Raw genomic sequence first — 10,488 nt, 5'->3', positions numbered from 1 at the left:
ACAATGTGTTGAGGGGGGGTAAGAGAGTTGCCAATTAGAGCTTTGACTGATCTCACATTTTGGAGAACGATGGAATGGTGGGCACAAAAGAAGACAAAAATATAGCACACCGAAGGTCGGTTAACACCGTGGGCGAGGGACAAACTTGCTGAGAATGATTCCAATGGGCAAAAACATCACATTTCTGTACTTGACCGAGGATTAGGACATTATCAAATTCAAAGTCAGATACGGTTAGAAGATGGGAAACCAAAGGGCAACAATGTACAAAAGGTAATGTTTGAAGATTCTAAGTGTACTTGTGGGAAGTGGCAAATGTGGAGAGTTCCTTGTTCACATGCTTGTGCAGTTGCTAGAGATAGAGGTATCGTTATGTTTGAGCTCATATCTACACAGTACCACAAATCTAGATGGGAAGCACAGTATTCTGGTGGTCATCCATGGGATGCACCAAGACACTACGATTATTGGGGTAAACCTGAATGGAAATTGTGTATCACCCCTGAGCAATTGCTTCCTCAAAGGCGTGGCCGTGGTAGAAAAAAGAGGATTCCTAATCAAATGGATGTCTGTGAGGAAGGTGAACCGAAAGCTCCCCGCCGTTGCAGGAATTGCGGACAAGAGGGACACGACCAAAGAAATTGCTCAGTCGGTCGTCTTATGTAGTTTCTAGCAGCTTATCTATACAAGTAATTTCTTATAATCATTCATTGGAGAACTCATCCAAGCTCATTTTGGTGATATTATTTCTTGCCTTAAGTACATAATAATGCTGACAAAAAACTACTTTCTTGCAGTGTCTTGAAGAAATGAAGCTCCTGCTGCTATGTGTGTCAAAGTGTGTGTATTTATGTAGATGCTGACAAAGAACAATATTTTATTATTCAAAGTGGCATCTATTATTAGCCATTTCCACACTTATTTGTCATGAAAACTTTGGCAAGAATTCATCTAAAAATATGACACCATAAACCTGTTAATCAAGTAACAGAACATCAATATACGAAGAACAACCTGTTCAAGAAAAAACTCAAGTACTCAAGGGGAAAAAAAGACGCAAGTAAACAAAATTAACATAATATTACATCCTTCCATAATGAGCTACTTATATGATGATGGGGTGTATTTTGAAGGTTGAATCCCCTTATTCTTCCTGGTTGATAATCTCTTCATTATTTTGGTCATGTACTTCCCAACCCCGGTGCGTGATGAACCCTCCGCAACTGGTCGAGGTTGTACATGAATGTTCTAAACCTCTTCTTCCTCATTTTCCTCTTCTCTTTCATCATTTCTTCTTCTCCTTCTCCTTCTCCTTCATCATCATCCTCTTCTTCAACTCGTTGAGGAGCCACAAACTGATAATTTTGGAAGTATGAATCGACTGATGCTCGGGCTCCACTCCATTGCGGCTCATTTTGGCTTTGTGAGTAGGGGCGACGACACCAATTAGGCTCAGGTTGGCTTGGGGAATATAGGGGACGCCCCAACTGTGATTGCGACTCCTAGCTTGGATAAAAAGACCATTGAGGTGGGTGAAGAGCCATGTTTTCTTTGTAGTGTTACTTATGGTTTGTTTAGAGCTAATAATGGTTAGCGAAAGAGTGTTCTGAAATTTATAAAGAAAACCCTCGGTCCAGGGGATCCGCTAGACACTGGGTATAGGAGTTCAGAGAACCTTAAGCTACCTGTCGTTGGGCACACAATCGCTACCTTAACTCCCTCTTCAAAAACCCTCAACCCGCTTTAGTTAAGAAAAACTAGTACATGGAAGTAGGGATCGAATCCACAGAGATGAATGCGCAAGTAAACATGTTCGAAGACACGGGAACTATTATTTGTTGGCCGCTGCCACGCAATTTTGGGGTTGAGCTCTAATTCCTAGACTTGGTAATTGAGATATTCTACTCTAACAGCTAGATCTAGACATAGACTTAAAAACATGCATATTAAATCGAAATAGAGCAAGACAATTACCAGATCTAATGAACAATTTCCTAAATTAACCTAGACTCGGGAAAGAAGCTAAACGTGGGGTCCATTTTCTGAAAAGGTAGAGTACGACTAAAAAGCTGCAAAATAACTAACTAAAGGATTAGCTAACAGCGACATCATCTTCTCCATTATATTGCACGAAACAACCGGCTAAAACAGAGCAAAGCGAGAATCGAAACAACGTAAACCAAATTAAACCAACAGAAATTAAGAACAGATAAAACTAAAGCAGATCTACAACTACTAGACGAGGCAAAATGAGAATGCAGAATTTAAACAACTAAATGAAACACAAACAAGCAGATCCAACCACGGGACGCTTAATCTACTCCGGATCCAAACCATCCACAACAACCAAACACCATTTCCATCTTCGATCCTCACAAGTCTACGTAGATTCAACCGATCACAAACAATTTCTTACAAAACAACTTCAAACTCATATCATCCAACAATAATCAGCAAACCAAACCCAAAACAACACACTAAGAAAACCGAAACACAAACAGTGATATCCATTACGAAATACGAAGTATCCAACGATAGCAACAATAAAAAGGTCGAGCCTCGAATGGCAAGGACTCGGCGAGTACCAAAAGTAAGCAAAAAATTTAAAACAATTGTTTCTTCGCCTCCTTAGAGACGGTGTTGCACCACAAACTTAAGATGAAAATGAGAACCCCCCCCCCCAAATTTCCCCCAAATGCGTGAGTGTGTAGAGAGAAAATTAGAAAACTAAACTAGAAGCTGAAAAGTGATGATCAAGACTCTTTTTCATGTTGATTGCGTGCTCCTTTTTCTAGTGGATAGAGCTTCTAGACTTTCTTGTGATTCCTATTTTGCCCTCCAATCGATGCTCCTCAGTCTAGTAGCTCTTCATCCTTCTGCTCAATTTTCCTTGCCAGCTTCCTTCACCAGGCGATCTCTGTCTTCTTCCTGGGGCTGGCATTTTCTCTACACACCTGGCTCAAAAAGGTTTGTTAAACCTGGAAAATCGCAGAATTTAACCCTATAACTAATGCATGAAATTAGCCTTATAAAACTGCTCACACTTAAACCATACTTTTCCTCAAGTATAAAGACAAGAAAAAGAGAAATAAGGCGAATTTCGATGCATGGTTATTCTCTTACCTAAGTAAACTCCTAGACCTAGACACTAACATATGAACGAAAAAAAAAAACACTTAGAAAATAAAACACATAGGCATGAACTAGTTCAAATTTTTAAGCAGTCGTCCCCACAAGCTTAAGGTCAATCAAATAGTCTACACACTCCAAATCCTCCCCTTCCCTTTGTCCACCTAGTCGGTTTGTCAGCTTATCCAGATGGCCTATAGCTTACTAATATTGTTGGAGTCGTTCGATCACTCATTCCTCACCAGGGATGTTAGGATCGATCACTCTTAGTTAATTCCTGCCACTGATGCTTCGGGTTACGAGAATTTCTCCTTCTATCCTCCTTTCCTAATTCTTTTCTTCTTTTTTTTCCTGGACTTCGTTCAGCTTATACCTCCTCTTTTCCTGGACTTCGTCCAGCTTATACCTTCCGATTATTATATTTTTTTTTTTTCCTCCTCTGGACTTTGTTCAGCTTATACCTCCGGATTTGAAAATTTTTCTTCTATCTTTTTCTTCCCTATTTTTCTCCTTACTAAATTCTTCTCCCTAAGCATCAGGTGGCAGCCCCTTTTATCATGTTAGCACTCAATGTTAAGGCTTTTAACTCACTTATGTAGTGGGGCTTCACAACTAGGTCAGCTAAGGCACCTTCTATCGTTCTTGCCTCCTCCAAACCGATTTCAGTTTCTCAAAGAAAGAGATCTCAAAGTTGCATGCATCCTATTCTCAATTACTTTTACTAAGGGAATCTTGCCTTATTATTATCACTAGTTCATGCTATAACACATAGATCCTAAAAACTAAAACTCCTAGACCTAAGAAGTTCTAAACATGCTGAGCACATACTGCACTAACTCTCCCACCCCCTCCCACTTCACTCCAGCTTATTCCCAAGCTGTCCTGGTGAAGGGGAGAAATGAGGGAGTTGGTGCACACAATCAAAATAAAAACACATAAAACTTCTCAAACATAAACCGAACAACAGGCTAAGTGGGAGAAAACAAAGACATAAAAAAGTCACAGCACAAAAACTTCTCACACTTAGACCAAGAATTGGGCTAAGTGGGAGATAAACACCTAATCACAAGGAAAACATGCTGAAGAAACAAAAACTTCTCACACTTAGACCAAAGATTGGGTTAAGTGGGAGAATACACAAGAAAACAATTAACATGCTCAGCATAAGCAACATGGATATGCAAAATCAGAAACTAAAATGAAATGACTGAAATGTAAAGTTTATTTGGTCAATGGGGGGAAATTCAATTCTGGGTCCGGCTCCCTTGGGAGCCAGACTTGCGTGGAACGTTGGGGCGGTTCACTTTCACCTTCTTCTTTGCCGGCGACGCCGGCGCTTCCTCTTCAGTAATCACGGGGTTTCTCGACAGGGGTTTCTTCACAGGAACAGACGCCAAGGCTGGAGATGCATGGGGTCTACCGAAGGCCTGGAGTGGGTGGAAGCTGCTGCTGGGAGGAACTTCCTGGACCGGGCTGCCGCTTCTCCTTGATCTGGGGAAACATCTCTCCCAACCATATTGTCATTCTCTGCATAAGCTTGGAAAACTAAACTAGAAGCTGAAAAGTGATGATCAAGACTCTTTTTCATGTTGATTGCGTGCTCCTTTTTCTAGTGGATAGAGCTTCTAGACTTTCTTGTGATTTCTATTTTGCCCTCCAATCGATGCTCCTCAGTCTAGTAGCTCTTCATCCTTCTGCTCAATTTTCCTTGCCAGCTTCCTTCACCAGGCGATCTCTGTCTTCTTCCTGGGGCTGGCATTTTCTCTACATACCTGGCTCAAAAAGGTTTGTTAGACCTGGGAAATCACAGAGTTTAACCCTATAACCAATGCATGAAATTAGCCTTATCATGGGTCATACTCTGGATTCATAGGCTCTGGTTGAACATAATCGGGATGCTGCTGCGACATCCTTATCTGTTTTGTGTAACCGTGTCCACCTGTTCGAGCTCCCCCCACTCTATGACTTCAACGTGGTGCAGTGTCTTGTGGTTCAAAAGGTATGACCATATCACGGTGTTGGGAAGCCGGGTACTCCATGACATCGGCGTGGTTCGTAGACTGAAGGACATGTCTAGCGATTTCACGAAATCATCGTATTCTTGGGTCTATTTCTTGTTCAGTAGTCATATGCCAAATCTCCTGAAAACCCTCAACCTAAATAAAAAAATCATACAAATATCAATACGTATATAACACATGAAAGCATATAGTTTAATATCACGAACTTACAAATAATCTCATCGAAGAAGCCGACTCGTTCATCCCAGCAGTTGACCGCACCCCCCCTCCCCCGGTTGAGTTAGGTACGTCACTGTAATCCTGTTATACCACGCCATATATCCCGGACTCAATGGAGTGTTTATGGACATTTTCGCGGAATCTGCGGTTTCCTGGAACCTTTCATACCTCATGTCTCACTCCCCAATGAAGAACTGATGCATCTTTTCCTAATCATTACCCTTCTTACCATGCCGATCAATTTTACCCAAATGATCAGCATTTTTGAGCAACCTATCAACCGATTGAGGAATCTCCTGGTACCGATTAAATTGTCTGCGCACTCGTCCAGCCTCATGCGCCTCGACATAGGCCCAACACACTAAATAAGTGTCACACATGGAGCATTGGTTCGCATCATTAAAGTAGTCAGGCAGTATGCGATCCACATATGGTGTCCACAGAAACTACAAACCAACAATGCAAACGCCAAATTAACAAAATAATAAATTCATAAATTAAGTCAACATAAAAATAATATTCACATGGCTAGGTGTAATCAAGGATATTTGATCACGGTAATGCTCCACCGAAAATCTAGGAGCATTTCCTATTTGAGTAGTTCCTTCCACCTATAAATAAATTTAATGTCAAAAAAAAAAACCAAGATGCATAAACAAATAAATGTTTAAATATATCACCTAGCGCCACATGGTGTATATGGCTCATGCACAGGCGCTACTACGAACGACGGCCTCAATGTAGGCATTCTTTCCCATACCCAAAGCTGCAGAAGAATCATAGGCCCGCCCAACTTTTTCCTCTTGTCAACGGAAGCCTCGCACAAATAATGATACAAGTATGATAAAGCACTTCCCCAACTAATATTGATCACCTCGTCCGGATCCTCAAATGCATTCAGCCACATAAAAGGAATCTTACACCCCGTGGTGTCTGGTAGAATTAGTCCTCCTAACAAGATTAAAGCATGGATATGTGCCCTTTGGATGTAGACATAATCAGGTAGCTCATCACCCAAAGGTATCCTCGTTTGATTGATCAGAGCGGTCATTAGCATACCTCCTTGCTTTGTCTCGTATGTTGTATCGGGTATCCATCCCAACAAATATTGGCACTTCCTGGGCCAATTGGGATATCCGACATGATGATCACGGCCTGTGAAAACACGACCGTCCGCTCTCAAGCCCCACAGGACTTGCACATCTTCTAGGGTGATTGTCTCCTCTCCACCGGTAGATGGAAAGTATGTGTCTCCGGCCTCCAACGCTCAACCAAAGCAGTTATAAGCTTGTTGTCGACCTTCATCAACTTCCCACATTCGGTCACGCCTCCAAAACCAAACATGTTAAGCCAATGCCTCACATTAGCATGAATATCCACATCCCATGTCTTACTTTCCGTCCGGCGAACTTTGAAAATATGTGATGTCCCTTCCGTCAGTAGTTTATTTGATATGTGTTGTTTCTGAAGATATAGAACTGACGGATCTTCAGGTCCATATAACAATTACCCTCTAGAACTTGAAGTTGCCATCTAATCCTACAAGATATTCACAAAACAATAATTACAAACAAGTCATATGCTAATTAACCCTAATTGCAGCAGGCTGATAATGCCTCCAAATGATCAATTAACATCAAGATGGCTAATAATGCATTTTAGGCTCTATACTAATTTTATTAACATCATATGCTAATTTAGGCTCTATACAAATCATATAGAGATCGGTTTTTACAGATCACTCTTAATTTTATGGTTTAAACAAAATAATGTAGCTTGATACATTAAAATCTAGGTCCTCGACACACATTACTACTTGGTGAAATATGTGTCTTTTGTATGTTTATAGATTTATATGTGTACAAGAATGACTTACATCCAAATCATACTCACATATGATTGAGGAAAACAGTATTTTGTTCCCAAATATTTGGTCATTTTAACAATTGTGCCGGAAACAGTATTTTGTTCTCAAATATTTGGTATTTTTACCAATTGTGCCCGGTGCCCCCAATATATAGCTATTTATTTTTTCCAACAATTATATTCGATATTCAATGTTCTGTAGCTAACATTCCCAATATCACCATAAATTTCAAGATTCAACAATTTTTCTTCACTAATTGGATAAATTTCACAACTTCAATAATTGGATATATTTCACAAATATATAGAATCAATTGCTTGCATATCATCAACAAAAACCCGTTACAATTAACAAAACAACAAATCATCAGACTAATTGAACAATTTCATCTACAAAATCACCTAAAACCAAAACAAAAAAGCCAATAACCAACGAATAAGTGATGAATGTTGAAGGATTAAAGAAAACTTACTGAAATATAACGGAAAATTGGAAGAAGTTGCCGGAAATCGCCGCTGCCTTCTTTTTTACGCTAGGTATTCTGCCTTCTGCGCTTGGGGTTTAATTCAAATCAAACACGCATGTGTGTTATGCGTTTTAAGTATCGACTCATTAGCGTCATGCGTCTTTAAAAAAATTTTAAAAAAAATTAGAAACGCATAACAGTGATGCGTCTTTCTTTAAAACGTGTAACTCTGATGCGTTTATTAACGAAAGATGCATGATCCTCATGCGTTTCTCCCAACTGGGAAGCTAAAAAAAACGCAGTATTAAGATGGAATGGGCAATGTATCCTAGAAGACAAATAGAATTAACCCCTGACAACTCCAACTGCATATGTGATGTCTGGTCGAGTATGAGAAAGGTAGATAAGCTTCCCTACTAACCGTTGGTATCTTTCACGATCTGTAGGCTTGGCCCCATCCACAATTTTCAACCCATGATTGGGTACCATTGGAGTGTCAGCAGGTTTGCATTCCAGTAAGCTCGTTTCGGCTAACATGTCAAGAAAATATTTTCTCTGTCTTAGGAATATCCCGTGCTTGGATCTTAACACTTCAATTCCTAGAAAATATTTCAATGCTCCCAAGTCCTTCATTTCAAACTCTTTGAACAAGATTTCCTTCAGATTTTTTATCTCTTCGGCATCGTCTCCTGTTATGATCATCATCAACATATATGATCAGACATGTCATTTTGCCGTTCCTATTCTTTAGAAATAGTGTGTGATCTGAGTGGCTTTGTTTGAAGCCATGTTTGAACATTGCCTTGACAGAATCTTCCAACCCACACTCTGGGAGACTACTTTAACCCATAAAGGGTTTTTTTCAATCTGCACACCTGCCCTTTTCCAAATTCGGCATAGAATCCCGGGGGAACTTCCATGTAGACTTCTTTATTTTTCTCCAGTTCTCCATGAAGGAAAGCATTTGTAACATCAAACTGATATAATGGCCATTCTTTACACGCAGCTATAGACATAAGAGTTCTTACTGTATTTAGTTTGGCCACAGGTGAGAAAGTCTCTTCATAGTCTACTTCATACACCTGATTATATCCCTTAGCAACCAATCTTGCCTTGTATCTCTCGATTGAACCATCTGCTCATCGTTTTATGGTGAAGATCCAACGACATCCAACTGGCTTCTTGCCCAGAGGTAGAGAACACTTCTCCCGTGTTTCATTTTTTATCAAGGCATCAATTTCTCTCTTCATGGCTTGCCTCTAGTGTTTGTGCTTTATTGCCTCCTCGAAGGATTACGAAATTTCTTCATCTTCGTAAAGTGCAGCTTCGAATGCCCTAGCCATTTCGGTAAGGTGACCCTGAGTAAGATTCACCACAGAGTATTTAGATTTCGGACCCTTCCAATCTGGTGAGTATCTTCGGGGAGGAACGCCCCGTGTGCTTCTATGAGGTTGTATGTCGTGCCTGGTCACTTGTTCTGGCACTGATTCATCGGTATCACTTCTGGTTTCCCTGTCACTGTTAGTATTTTCAGGCAGATGAACAATATTGGGATCCAGAGTATTTACCTCAGGATTTAAAGACTGGTCGGATAGCTCAGCAGTGTCCTGAAGAGGCATGTTCAGTACTTGGAGATTTGACTGCCCTGTGGTATTGCTAACTTCCTCTGTTGGACCGACATTAGTGACAGGATTTTGGTCGGGTTGTTGGGTTTGGTTGTTCTCTTCCTCCCCCTGAATGGTTTCTCCCCAAAGAGGTAGCCAATTTAGTGTGTCACTACTTGAGTTCACCAACTCACCACTCTCCCCCTGACCGCTAGATTGGCGAAAGAAGTATTCACTTTCAACAAAGTCGCAGTTCGTAGTTGTGTACATACGATCTGTCGAAGGATCATAGCACCGATAAAATTTTTGATTTTTTCCATAACCCAAGAAGACACATTTAACTGCACAAGGCGAGAATTTATCACGGTCATGTTTGGGAATGTGGACAAACACGGTACATCCGAAAATTTTGGGGTCGAGATGAAGGAAGGATGGCACCGAGTTATGGGAAGAGAAGATATCAAGAGGGGTTTTGAAGTTAAGGATCCCTGTGGGTAGACGGTGTAAGAGATATACAGCAGTTGCGATAGCTTCTGGCCAAAAAGATTTAGGGATGTTTGATTCAATGAGGAGGGCACGGGTAATTTCTAAGATATATCAATCTTTCCGCTCAACGAAGTTCTGGTGTATATGCACACGAAGTTTGGTGGACAAGGCCATTTTCAGTGAAGAATGATGTCATCCTAGAATTCATGTATTCCCTCCCGTTATCAGATCTAAGGACTTGAATTTTGGAGTTATATTGGGTTTGAACAAGACAATAGAACTCGGTGAATTTCTCAAAAACTTCTGATTTTGTTTTAAAAAAATAAATTCAAGTCATACGAGAAAAGTCATCAATAACAATAAAAAAATATCGAAACCCTTGTCCTCCAGTTACCGGGGCAGGACCCCACACATCAGAGTGAACCAAAGCAAAAGGAGATTTTTCTCTAGTGTTGTTTATTTTGAAGAATGTCTATGGCTCTTTGACAAAACACAAGTTTCGCAATTCAAAACATACTTGGAAGGAACTAACTCAAGAAAGAGTAAGCGAAGATATCCTATAGAAGGGTGTCCTAACCGGCGATGTAAGAGCTAAATCTGTCTGTCAGTCAGGCCATGAGTTAGCATCGCAGTACTCTGTTGGGCTATCTCATCCATGTAGTACAATCCATATCGTTCGGTGTCATGCCCAACTAT

At 40.5% G+C, this 10,488-nt stretch overlaps 1 long non-coding RNA gene across 1 annotated transcript; it reads right to left on the bottom strand.

The window, feature by feature from the left end:
- Positions 1–4,304: 4,304 nt before the first annotated feature.
- LOC148926544 (uncharacterized) lies at positions 4,305–5,891 on the bottom strand. The gene is made up of 3 exons (XR_016130199.1): positions 5,361–5,891; positions 4,990–5,285; positions 4,305–4,901 (listed from the first exon to the last, which is right to left on the bottom strand). It is a non-coding gene; the product is annotated as an uncharacterized LOC148926544 (long non-coding RNA).
- Between the last annotated feature and the right edge of the window lie 4,597 nt (positions 5,892–10,488).

This window comes from Salvia hispanica, chromosome 5, assembly GCF_029641045.1.
Source record: "Salvia hispanica isolate PSC_SH4W2 chromosome 5, Shi_PSC_v1, whole genome shotgun sequence".
In the NCBI taxonomy this organism is placed as follows: Eukaryota; Viridiplantae; Streptophyta; class Magnoliopsida; order Lamiales; family Lamiaceae; genus Salvia; species Salvia hispanica.
The sequence above is the reverse complement of the archived record's forward strand: the minus strand, read 5'-3'. Positions and strand labels throughout refer to the sequence as shown.